Source organism: Podarcis melisellensis (genome assembly GCF_964234715.1).
Source record: "Podarcis melisellensis genome assembly, chromosome: 2".
In the NCBI taxonomy this organism is placed as follows: domain Eukaryota; kingdom Metazoa; phylum Chordata; class Lepidosauria; order Squamata; family Lacertidae; genus Podarcis; species Podarcis melisellensis.
Genome location: NC_138529.1, coordinates 106737724 through 106751269, shown reverse-complemented (window position 1 = coordinate 106751269; position 13546 = coordinate 106737724). Strand labels below are relative to the sequence as shown.

The window sequence follows — 13546 nt, the reverse complement described above, 5'->3', positions numbered from 1 at the left end:
AGGAACTCATAGGGACGCGGGTGGCGCAGTGGGTTAAACCACAGAGCCTAGGACTTGCCGATCAGAAGGTCGGCAGTTTGAATCCCTGTGATGGGGATGAGCTCCTGTTTGCTCAGTCCCTGCTCCTGCCAACCTAGCAGTTCGAAAACACGTCAAAGTGCAAGTAGATAAATAGGTACCGCTCCGGCGGGAAGGTAAACGGCATTTCCGTGTGCTTCTCTGGTTCACCAGAAGTGGCTTAGTCATGCTGGCCACATGACCCGGAAGCTGTACGCCAGCTCCCTCGGTCAGTAAAGTGAGAAGAGCGGCACAACCCCAGAGTCGGCCACTACTGGACCTAATAGTCAGGGGTCCCTTTACCCTTTAAGGAACTCATACCCCTTAGCACAGCACTAGCATATTCAGATGGTTCTCCTAGTACTCAGCATCCAAGATCAAATGGCCTCCCTCAACTGACTAACCAGAAAACCAAGCGACCTGCCTTCTAACTCTCCCCTGTCGCAAGCATCAACCCCAGCTTTGATTCTATGTGACTCAACCAACCAAGAAATATGGAGGTGGACAGGGAGCCCATTAAAAGGAATAAATATTCCCTTCACATAAGATAGTATCTGAGGTCTGGGACAATCTGCGGATCCCTCCATATCTTATTCGGATTTGTCTCAATGATCAGTACACCATGCCCCAAACAGCTTGAGGGAACTGCTACCACATCCCTGCTGTTTAAAACCACCAGAGCGTATTGCCTTTCATAAAAAGGCACTTATTTTCCCCCATAAAAGCTATATTCAGCCTGTTTCCTCAAACCAACTGATGTGTAGCTGACTAACGACTCATTGGCTGGAGGTCAGCTCTGTAGTTTCTCAGTTGCCAGCCTTTAAAAGCAGTCTCTTCATTTTAAAAAAAGCTTTCCAATGGGGCAAGGCTTCTTTCTTGACAACCGAGGCCCACGAATGGCTCAGGCTTGGCTGCTTGCATTCTGTGTTTTACTTTGCCTCAAGTCTGGAGGTAAGTCTCTGCATTACTGAGAGCCAGTGTGGTGTAGTGGTTAAGAGCGGTAGACTTGTAATCTGGTGAACCGGGTTCGCGTCTCCGCTCCTCCACATGCAGCTGCTGGGTGACCTTGGGCCAGTCACGCTTCTTTGAAGTCTCTCAGCCTCACTGACCTCACAGAGTGTTTGTTGTGGGGGAGGAAGGGAAAGGAGAATGTTATCCGTTTGAGACTCCTTTGGGTAGTGATAAAGTGGGATATCAAATCCAAACTCTTCCTCTACTACCTCAGGATGGTTAAAACAAAAATCAGTCCCCTAGTTATTGCATGTTATTCCTCCACCTCACTTCCTAAAATGGAGAAATCTCCAAATGGGCTTTGCAGCATTGGTGTCAGTACTCGGCATGTTTGGGTAAATGTTGAGTTTGTGTCAGAGCTCAGTTCTGCGGACAGCAGTGTGCCCTCTTTTTCTTTTTAAATCTCTTGTCCACCATCAAGGAGAGGAACACAACCCTCCACAGGACCAAGCCACAAATATGCCTACAATTTCAATATCAAAATCCATACAAGTTTAGACCAATTTTCAAAGGGGAAAAAAATCCTTAATCTTACTGTTAGCTTTCGGTGCCAATAGGATTTGGGGAGCTTAAGACAATAAATATTGATGCATCCCTACTTAAATTAGGACGGGTTTTGCTGGGGTCTCACTGGTACTATGTGTTGCGGCACAGACAGCTGCCCATTAGGAAGGAAAATTTTTTAAAAGGCAGGAAGTGAAAGGAGACCCAGGACCTCTGCAAAACACCGAGAGCTTGGAGCCCCGGGTTTAACCTAGAATCAGGGGGTCAGCAAACTTTTTCAGCAGGGGGCCGGTCCACTGTCCCTCAGACCTCGTGGGGAGCCGGACTATATTTTGAAAAAAATAATAATGAACGAACTCCTATGCCCCACAAATAACCCAGAGATGCATTTTAAATAAAAGCACACATTCTACTCATGTAAAAACAAGCTGATTCCTGACCGTCCACGGGCGGGATTTAGAAGGCGAATGGGCCTTAGTTTGCCTAGCCTACTGGGCCTTAGTTTGGGCCTTAGTTTGCCTTAGTTTGCTCTTGATTTGGTGAGTTGTAATGTAAACGTTTTCAGTAACAAACAATAAAATCAAAACCTCCTCTCTCTTGCAGTAGATGCTGTAAAGTGCAAAAAATGCAGTTCATTTGCTCCAGGCCCAATATGCAGTGAGGGTTTTGAGGAATGTGAAGGAGAATTCTGCAGCTTGACGGAAGTGTACAGTGGTAAGGAGACTTTCCTCTTTAAATTTTTCGTTTGTGTGACTAGGGGGGCGCAGGGCACCTGTCTTCTCAGTGGTCATAAGGAGCCCTGCTAGATCCATCTAGTTCAGCATTCTGTTTCCAAGTGGTCAACAGAACCACACATAGCCTTCATAGCGATGAAGGACTTGCTGACAAATTTATTGGCAGCTGCACAAATTATGATAGCTAGGAAGTGGAAGGCGCAAGCAGAATACAAAATGGAAGAATGGTATAAAGAGGTGTGGGATATAGCTATTAATGATAAATTAACATGTGCCTTTAAGGTAAGACGGGGAATATGCAGGAAAAATGGTTTCGAGAAGATATGGAGCGTGTTTGTAGAATTCGTACTGTTAAAATGGAAAGGGGTCAAGCCATCGCAAGAGGTGTTGAAATTTTGGGAGGTTTGATAGTTGCAATTGAATGGTCTTGGTGGTGGGGTGCACTTTTTAATTCTTATTTATTTATGATTATTACTTTGTCATTATAATAATAATGAAGAAGAAGAAGAATCACACATCATGGAACTTTAGAAATAGAAGGGATCCCAATTGTTATCTAGTTTAGGAGTTCCAACTTTTTAAAAAGTGAAAATCCGGACACCAAAGTAAGTTTTGGAGTTTTTCTAAAAGAGATTTGCCAAAATAAATCAGAGTTTCCATATGCCTGGATTTTCCCTGACATTTTAGAAATTACTGAAAATCCCCCCCCCCCCGATGCAATTTCCCAGATATGTCTGGGTAAACCTGGACTTTTGGCATCCTTAATCTAGTTCAATGCCCACCTAGCAGTTCGAAAGCACTCTTAAGTGCAAGTAGATAAATAGGTGCCGCTTTATAGCGGGAAGGTAAACGGCGTTTCCGTGTGCTGCGCTGGTGCTGGCTCGCCAGATCAGCTTCGTCACGCTGGCCACGTGACCCGGAAGTGTCTTAAGACGGCGCCGGCTCACGGCCTATAGAGTGAGATGAGTGCGCAACCCTAGAGTCGGTCACGACTGGCCCGTACGGGCAGGGGTACCTTTACCTTTACCTTAATCTAGTTCAATAGGGCAGTGGGTGGCGCTGTGGTCTAAACCACTGTGCTGCTTGGGCTTGCTGATCAGAAGGTCAGTGGTTTGACTCCCCACAATGGGGTGAGTTCCCTTGCTCGGTCCCAGCTTCTGACAACCTAGCAGGTCAAAAGCACACCAGTGCAAGTAGATAAATAGGTACCGCTCTGGTGGGAAGGTAAACGGCGTTCCCGTACGCTGCTCTGGTTTCAGTGTTCCATTGCACCAGAAACAGCTTAGTCATGCTGGCCACATGACCCGGAAAAACTGTCTGCGGACAAATGCCGGCTCCCTTGGCCTGTAAAGCAAGATGAGGGCTGCAACCCCAGAGTCATCTGCTACTGGACTTAACTGTCAGGGGTCCTTTACCTTTACCTTTTTTAATCAAGTTCAAGCTCTTTTTATTGCTTAGTTTGAATCTCCTTTCTTATAATTTGAACCCACTGGTATGAGGTCTACCATCTGGAGCAGCAGGAAAAAACACTTTGATGCATCTTCCATGTGACAGGCCTTCAGATACAGTGGTGCCCCGCAAGACGAACGCCTCGCAAGACGGAAAACCCGCTAGACGAAAGGGTTTTCCGTTTTGGAGGCGCATCGCAAAACGAATTTTTTTATGGGCTTGCTTTGCAAGACGAAAATGTCTTGCGAGTTCCTGCGGTTCCCCCCACTTTCCCTCCTTTTCCTAAGCCGCTAAGCCGCTTATCAGCTGATCCGCTGATAAGCCGCTTAACAGCTGATCGCTAAAAGCCGCTAAGCCACTAATAGCGCTAATCCGCTAAGCTGTCAATGGGCTTGCTTTGCAAGACGAAAAACCGCTATACGAAGAGCCTCACGGAACGGATTAATTTCGTCTTGCGAGGCACTACTGTAGTTGAAGATGATTATCACATCACATCTCAGTCTTCTCTCCTCCAGGCTAAACATACCCAACTCGCTCAACTGTTCCTCATAAGGCTGAGGTGCACCATTCTGCAGCATAGTATCAGGAGCACTGCCCTGGCTACCATAGTCCCTGCTTCCCAGGGATACCAGAGCCTCCATGCTTGCGTGGTTCCACTAGCTTTGGAAATAACGGGGTCCGTGCCAGATTCTGTGCTTCTTGGAAGAAATGAGATCAGTAGCAAGAGGCCATAAGGGGTCCACGGGAGGCCCTGCTTCTGTGCCTTGAAAGCAGCTAGTGGACAGACAGATATTTTAAAATAGTTACTTAAGGAGATGACATGTTAGACAGGGATTGAAAAGGAAGCTTTTCATTCCAAGGAACAAATGGATATGTCAATTGAACATGGACCTCTTTTGCAGTAAGGGCTTCCAGACTTAGGAAAATGAATTTGGGATCCATTTTAGATCATTGTGGTGGAGATTCTGAGATTTAAGATTATAGATTTATTCTGGCGTGTATCTCTCCCATCCTTTAACTTCATTTTATTTTAATGTTGATTCCCCCCCTACTTTTTTTTAAAGCAAATTAAAAATCAAAATTCTGTTCGAGGTATTTTACTTGGATGTGTAGTAAACCTTTGTGCTTTTTGGTATGTTCTCCTTTCTCTTGTTATGGTCTATGGACTAGGCTAATAAAATCACATTCATTCAAATGCAAATGCTTTCCTTTCTCTCTGCAGTCAAAACTGGTGAATTACAAGTAGTCCACAAATCCTGTCCCCCCGAATCCTTCAGAAAGTACTGTGGAAAGGTTTGGACGCGCTACAATCACGCTAAAAAGAAAGTAGACTGCTGTTTTACTGACTTTTGCATTGAGTGATTTTAATATTGTATTCTTAAATTGGTTGTGGTTGTAACAGTTATGCTGTTAGGTGTAAATCTCACAAAGACATTGTATTAAAAGAGTTCATGCTCTTGCTCCATCATGGAAGCCAGGAAGCCCCGTTTTAATTGGACAAACCACAGAAAAGGATACAGAATGTATTAGCCTGATTTTTATTAAACCATTATCCATGTCAAAATTTCCATCTATGTTCTCAAGCTAAGACGCCTAATTTTGCTATCTTTCTGTCATTGTTTCTAAGCTTCTCCCTTCCCCACTGTTATCTAGTACAACGCTAAAGCCTTTGGACACTTCTGATGTTAAGGCTATTTGCCAATTTGTCTTCTTCAGGAGTAAGCTGCATTGAATTCAGCGAAGCTTATTTCTGAGTACACAGGCTCAGGATTTTGCAGTTGCAAGATTTTGTAGACAGATTCCTCAGTCGTTCTCAACCATTTGATTTAAATATATAACTATGCCGTGTGCCCAAGAATAAGCTGTGCTGAATTCCACTGAGTTTGATGATGAGTGGCTAGGCTGGGGTTTTTGCCGATGCAAGAATTTAAAGAAAGATTTCTCACTCCAGCCAAGCCATGGTATTAAACACCCAGAAAAGCAAAAGCAAAACCCTTCGCTGGCCACAATATGTCTGTACAGGGATCTGAGCTGGCATGACAAACACAGCAAGCGCTAAAGAAACACAGACAAGTAACTAGCCCCATCCATAGACTGTGATTTTTTACATTGGGCACAACAGGTATCTCCCCTAACTTGGAAGCATTCTAATGATTGGTCAGTCCTGAACTGCGTTGTTAGATCCTCCCATCCCACACTCGCAGTCAAGGGGGTCAGGTAGGGGGCTGGACCCAGACTCTCCTGGGTTTTGTCCATTGGTTTCTGAATTCTCATCTGCCCTGAGTCCACTGAACCCTGTCCCCCTGACGCCCTGTTTGGTTAGAGAGCTGGAATATATTTTCTTTTCTCTTTTCTTAATACTGCCATGTAACTGTAATGTAGCAAAGTTTAAACTACTGTATTTTGGACTGGTGGGAGGCGGCTTGTGGTACCCCGCAAGACGAACGCCTCGGAAGATGAAAAACTCGCTAGTCCAATGAGTTTTTCGTTTTCTTAGCCACTTCGCAAGACGCATTTCCCTATGGGCTTGCTTCGCAAAACGAAGCTTGCCCCGCAAGCTCCGGGGATAGCGGGGAAGCGCAGCGCTCCTTCCCCTTTCTCCCCGGACTCCTTTTGAACCAAGGGGCGGCAACGGGGAGAAGCGATTCTCCCCGCTGCCACTTCCCTTGCTTTAAAACAGGTCCAGGGAGATTGCGGGGCAGGCAATGGGGATAAGCAACCTTCTCCCCACTGCCCCTTGCTTTAAACAGGTCCGGGGACAGAGGGGAAGGCCCGCGGCGCTTCCCCTCTGTCCCCGGACGGTCTCCATAGGAACGCATTGATTGATTTTCAGTGCATTCCTATGGGAATCCGTGCTTTGCAAGACGAAAAATTTGCAAGAAGAAAAAACTTGCGGAATGAATTAATTTCGTCTTGCGAGGCACCACTATAATAGATAACATAATTGCTAGATTTGCATGCAGTGCGACAATACAGTGGTATCTCGCAAGACGAATGCCTCGTAAGACGAAAAACTCGCAAGACCAAAGAGTTTTTCGTTTTTTGATTTCAATCTGTGCTTTGCAAGACAAAAAATTCGCAAGACGAAAAAGCTCGCAGAATGAATTAATTTCGTCTTGCGAGGTACCACTGTAAAAGCTTTTCAAGACTTATTTTATCTAATGCTTCAGTGTTTTGTTTTAATGGAGTTAAATTTAAGTTGTAATCCATATTCCATTTTCTTTTCTGTGTAATCATTGTGACTGGAATTTCCCCTCAGGAATGCTGTTCCTTATCTTTTCCCTTCCTCAAGATTCATGAATGTACAATACGTCTTCATTTCCTATGAGATTGTGATGACTATGTCTTTCATAAACTGAAACGCGTTCTGCTAATGTAGGTGCAGTAGATGTTTTAAAAATGGATTTCAGTCTCTGGTCAGTCTCAGCCCCTGGCCATATCTGCTCGCTGGCCTCTCACCTTTGGGGTGCTTCCATACAGTGTGCATGGGGGCTGATTTAAGTCTCGGAACGAAGCAGGCTGAGTGAAAAAATAAAAGGGGAAAAACTCATTGTGTGAGTATTTTTTAATTAAACAAAGTCCTGGACTTAGAGGGGTTGTTGGGGATAAATAAACTTCTACTAATAATGAAACACCCAGGAAAGCAGGGGCTGTGTGGTATATTTCCTACTGATACAATCCCAGTTCTCTTCAATTATTACTTTGAAATCAGTGTAGGAGGCAGACCCTACAGGTGAACTGGAAGATTCGCAGTGGCTTAAGCTCTGGTCCACGTATACCTTTAGGTCCAGGTCTGCTGACAGAGTCATGGGAACAAATAGAACAAAACTCATTTCACCCCTCTCTGTAAGGCAGACCAGAAATCTCTTTGTGTAGTGATGAAGATGTGTCAATAAGGGGCGGGGGAATTCTTCTACAGCAGAGGTTCACAGTCACATAAAGTACTACAGCCATGGACAGGACAACAAACAGGGCCTCCCTCACATACCTTTTAATATTTCCCTAGCCTCCCCAATATCTTAAAGCCCATAGTGGTGTATGATGGCAGAGGAGACCCACTGCCCATCAGTATGAACTGTTGCGCAGCGGTAAATTAATGAACACAGAGTCTTCTTCATAAACAGAATAAAACTTTTACTTGAGAAAATAAAGTTGTTCATAAACAGCTTTCCAGGTCATGTGGCCAGCAGGACTAAACCACTTGTGGCGCAACAGGACACTGTGATGGAAACCAGAGCGCACGGAAACACTGTTTACCTTCCTGTCGCAGCAGTACATATTTATCTACTTGCACTGGCATGCTTTTGAACAGCCCGGTGGGCAGAAACTGGGACAGAGCAATGGGAGCTCACTCCATTGCAGGGAATCGAACCGCCAACCTTCCAATCGGCAGGCCCAAGAGGCTTAGTGGTTTGGACCACAGTGCCGCCTGCTCCCTTATTGGCTACATTAATAATCTGCATGGAGAGCATTCCCTGGCAATGAAGATTAAGGTGTGGACATACACCGACTAGTAGCACAGATAGTGACAACACGGCATTCCCTTAGATGTGCTAACACTGCACACTATGCGTCTATGTTTAAAAATGGCAGCCTTACAGTGGCTGCCTCACAGAATGCAGCTCCTTGCAGATGGAAGCATCCTGAGTAGATTAGAGTTGACTGTGCTTCAACGATGCCAGGAAATATAAGAGAGAGATTTGCCCTCCGGTCCTTGGAGGTTTTTAAGCAGAGGTTGGACGGCCATCTGTCCTGGATGCTTGAGCTGAGATTCCTGCATTGCAGGAGGTTGGACTAGATGTCCCTTGGGTCCTTTCCAAATCTTCTACACTTCTACAGTTCTACAATTCCTGTGTTCAGCTTCCACTGGATTGAGGAGGATTTGTGAGTTTGGGAATATTCCCTGGTAATCCTCCTTCTGATCATTATAACACACACTCAGCAATAAGCTGCTTTGAGATGAAGAATTGCACCCTCACTTCCTGGCACCTTGGCATCACTTAGAATCATAGAATTATAGAGTTGGAAGAGACCACAAGGGCCATGGAGTCCAACCCCCTGCCAAGCAGGAAACACCATCAGAGCACTCCTGACATATGGTTGTCAAGCCTCTGCTTAAAGACCTCCAAAGAAGGAGACTCCACCACACTCCTTGGCAGCAAATTCCACTGTCAAACAGCTCTTACTGTCAGGAAGTTCTTCCTAATGTTTAGGTGGAATCTTCTTTCTTGTAGTTTGGATCCATTGCTCCGTGTCCGCTTCTCTGGAGCAGCAGAAAACAACCTTTCTCCCTCCTCTATGTGACATCCTTTTATATATTTGAACATGGCTATCATATCACCCCTTAACCTCTTCTTCTCCAGGCTAAACATGCCCAGCTCCCTTAGCTGCTCCTCATAGGGCATCGTTTCCAGGCCTTTGACCATTTTGGTTGCCCTCCTCTGGACACGTTCCAGTTTGTCAGTGTCCTTCTTGAACTGTGGTGCCCAGAACTGGACACAGTACTCCAGGTGAGGTCTGACCAGAGCAGAATACAGTGGCACTATTACTTCCCTTGATCTAGATGCTATACTCCTATTGATGCAGCCCAGAATTGCATTGGCTTTTTTAGCTGCCGCGTCACACTGTTGGCTCATGTCAAGTTTCTGGTCAACCAAGACTCATAGATTCTTTTCACGTGTACTGCTCTCAAGCCAGGTGTCACCCATCTTGTATTTGTGCCTCTCATTTTTTTTGCCCAAATGCAATATTTTACATTTCTCCCTGTTAAAATTCATCTTGTTTGTTTTGGCCCAGTTCTCTAATCTGTCAAGGTTGTTTTGAAGTGTGATCCTGTCCTCTGGGGTGTTAGCCACCCCTCCCAGTTTGGTGTCATCTGCAAATTTGATCAGGATGCCCTTGAGTCCATCATCCAAGTCGTTGATAAAGATGTTGAATAAGACCAGGCCCAAGACAGAACCCTGTGGCACACCACTAGTCACTCTTCACTTTATTCTCTAAAGGACACCCATGTCCTCTACAGAAAGCAAGCTGAAAATGCACCGGGCAGAAATGCCCTCACAGTGTTTCAAGCCATGAATGTGAACATATCCTCGGGGAAGAATTGACATTCATTTCGAGAAAGTCAGGCCCCTACACTTGGGAAGAATGAGAAGTCAGTCTGCCGTTCAACACAGGCATCTCTGATGGGGACTCTGAATGTCTTCCCTCTAATACTCACTCCTTCTATCACAATCATGGGTCTTCCAGGAACACAAACAAATCCCTTTCTTCTCCCCAGGTATTAATACATTACCATGCCAGTGGATTGAACCATTCTAAAGGCAACTCCGCAGAGTCACAAAACTTCAGGAATAAAACAAACAAACGGCATGAACTCTGTGACCTGTGTATTTGAGTGTGGTTTAAAAACAGAGGGACTGTTAAAGGAATCAGATCAGTTATCACAACCCTAGCATAGTAGGATGTTTCTCCAAGTCCTTGCAGTTAACATGCAAGAAGAAATAGCCTCACTCAGCTGACTAACCAGCCAACTTTCCATCTCTCCCCACTAATGTGCATCAACTCCAGCTTTGATCCTGTATGACTCCATCAACCAAGAAATATGGAGGTGGACAAAAAACCCACTGAAAGGAACAAGAACTCCTTCCTTGTATGATAGCATCAGGTGGCCTCTGAGGTCTAGGACATTCAGTACAGCCCATTTGGATTTTTGTGAGCAATCAATGCATTATATCCCAATCAGATCAAAGGAACCACTACCCACCCCTCTACTGCTCTTCAGAACCACCCCAGCATATTTCCAGAGGTGGCTTGTATCTTTCAAGCCCATCACTTCCAGGTGTCCTGAGAAGCCAATGAAGTTTCTTCTGACCTTATATAATTGCTGTGTTGAGCTTGGTTCGTCACACCTTACCAGAGGCTGAGTTGCGGCTACCACTTACTCCAAGGAGGCCTGATCTGCCCTGCAACCCAGTGGTCTCTCATCTGCCAGACTTCAGAACTTGCCTCCTCATACAAAAGGGGTATCAATGGGGCAGAGCTTCTTTCCTGATAATCGGGGCCTACGTGTGGCTCAGGTCTGCCTGCTTGCGTTCTGTATTTTGCTTTGCCTCAAGCCTGGAGGTAAGAAATCCCCCAACTCCTTTTTGAGCTCTGTCACATGTTAGCTGTGTGTGTCGGTGGAGATTCAGCAGGGACAATTTCTGAAAGGCAAGCGTAGTCCCTGCACTCAGAATGTTTGGGTAACTGATGAGGCTACATGAGAGTCCAATTCAGCTGACAGCAATATGACCTCTTTTTCAATCTAAATCTCTTGTGCATTGTCAGGGAGATGAGCAAAACCCGCCACCATTCTTCTGATCTCCTCAGTGCCTCCTTGAGATAGTCTTTCACTAGAGCAGACATTTTCAACCTTTTTGGGTCCATGGCTCCCTTGACCAACTACATTCTTTCTGTGGCTTCCCTGTGTGGAAATGGGCTCCAAGCCTCAGGAGCCTAGTTATGCCACCCCTTGGCTGCAGAGCCCACAGCCCTTCACCCCTTTTTGAACACCCTCCCTTGTGGAGTGTTCCTGCAGCCTCCACTCTTCTCCCCTCTCCTTGTGAGTCCTCTGGGCAGCCGCCCCCCATCACTGGGCCACCCCTATCACAAAGAGTGTTGCCTCCTCACTTGTCTGTCCATTCCCAACAGAGAAAGGACTAGTGGACTGGCTGGCTGGGCTCCCTCACCCACTTGCTTGCTTACTCTGAGGCTGCCTCTGCTCCTGGCAACCAGCACCCCCTGGTCAGCCCCAGAGGCACCACACGCCTGGGGAGCTTGTAGCCAGGGCTGCTGCAACATATAGCCTTTGGGAGGCAGAGATTCAAGAGGGCATCAGAAGAGGGAGGGAAGGAAAGAGGGATGGAGGCTAGTGTTGCCCACAGCCCGCCCCCCAACCATCATTCAAGGCACCCCAAAGGTGCCATGACACACTCTTTGAAACCACTGAACTAGAGTGACTCCACATTGGAGGGAGTTTTGGTGTCAGACTCTTTCAGCAGCTGGATGGATGTCACTATGGGGTGGGAGAGCAAAGATGCCTCCTACCATGGGCCCCTAAGAGAAGTGTTAGAGCCCGTGTCTTCCATGCAGAAAACCCCAGGTTAACCCCCCCACCAGGCATCCTGAGACTCTGGGGACAAAACTGGGGGAAATGGAGAGAGAGCTTGACTTGATGTTAGAGAGCTCCCTATGTTTGAGGAGGTGAGTCATTCTGCCCTCTCATGATATAAGAATTTTTTTCATTTGTGTGTGAATATATAGGCTTGTATCCAATGTATCTTAATCAATATTATTAAGAGGGGAGGGCCTGGGGTTTCACCAGCACTATGCTTTGCAGTGCAGCAGCTTCCCATTAGGAAAGAAAACCGTTAAAGGCGGGGGGAGTGGTAGGATTAGCAGGGCCTGTGTGCAGGACCCAAAATTTGCAGCCCTTGGCCCATCCCTTAACAAAGCCCCTGATTGAATGAGTTTTAAAGTAAGGACAGTGTTTGCATGGATAAATGTCTGTCTTTTGCAGTGGATGCTATCGAATGCAGATCATGTATTTCAAATAATCCTGATGAACCATGCGAACCGAGTGATGGGAAGTGTACCGGAGTCATTTGTGTATTGGGAGAAATATTTTCAGGTAATGAGTCTGTCCCAGCTACAGTCCTCCTTTCCGTATGCTGGACTAGGATGACTGGAAGTTGAGGAGGGTCACGGACTCCTGACTTTTCAGTGGTGGTAAGCGCTCAAGAAGAGCCCTGTTGGATCTGACCAAAGATCCGTCAATGATGTGGAGTAAACTTTGTCCTTTTAAATGTATTCTCTTTTGCTATGAACAAATTCAGTCACATTCTCTCCATACTTGTTGCTAACACAAATACTTCTCTTTCTCTCTCCAAAAGAAAATGGAGACAAGGTTCAATACTTCAAAGAATGTGGCAGTGAAGAATCGAAGGAGCTTTGTGGAAAGGAATACACATTGGGGAAAAAAGAGAAAATTACATGCTGCGAAACTGACTTATGTAATGAATGATTTTCCTATTGTTTTCCTAGATTGTTCCAATCTGTCCAGCAACCTCATGGCACCACAATTCAAATAACAGACAAAAGCCCTCTGCAGACCTTCTGATGCAGACCTACTTGGGGGAGCCAAACCCACAGTCTCCACCCCAATTATCCTCATCTCCCTCCACAAATTGGAGCCTGGCTGTGTGAGGTGGGCAGTCTTCTGTATTTGTGGAGGGTTCCCACCAGTGCTTTTCTTCAGCATGCCGGAGTGCAGTTCCAGCACTTCTCAGGTGGGTGCCATTTTGGTCCCACTTCTTCCCTTCATGTACCTAAAACAAAGCCCAAAGCAAACATTTCAAGTCAAAACAGAAGCTGGCCAGTGTGTGTGAGTTTACATCTATGACTCCACCTAGCTCTTATCTGCTCGTAGCTGTAATTGGTCAAGCTAAGGGGTGGGGCCAATTCATATTTCCTGTTCTTCAACCCATTTCCCATGTAGACAGGCTTAAAGCTTTCCAGCCAGGCCTCTACTGTTGCATGCATGTGCCTTTGTGCAAGGGCCCTTCCAAGCTGCGCTAGCCATCATCTAAGTCTAAGAGGAGGTGAGGATGCATTTAATTGACTTGCACCAGAACCAGGGGCACCAGCATCTATTCAGGGCTGCCCCAAGTCACCCGGTGACTTGCTATAACAACTTCTTGGTGAGTTCCGGCACCTGTTTTCAACACTAGTTCCCACACATTTTAAACCAC

The 13546-nt window shown here is 46.0% G+C and overlaps 2 long non-coding RNA genes across 2 annotated transcripts; both read left to right on the top strand.

Moving 5' to 3' along the window:
• Positions 1 to 836: 836 nt before the first annotated feature.
• On the top strand, positions 837 to 5248 carry LOC309365400. The gene is made up of 3 exons (XR_014166108.1): positions 837 to 1008; positions 2176 to 2286; positions 4978 to 5248. It is a non-coding gene; the product is annotated as an uncharacterized lncRNA (long non-coding RNA).
• Positions 5249 to 10358: 5110 nt separating this feature from the next.
• Positions 10359 to 12769, top strand: LOC309365287. The gene is made up of 3 exons (XR_014165964.1): positions 10359 to 10880; positions 12316 to 12426; positions 12689 to 12769. It is a non-coding gene; the product is annotated as an uncharacterized lncRNA (long non-coding RNA).
• The last annotated feature ends 777 nt before the right edge of the window (positions 12770 to 13546 follow it).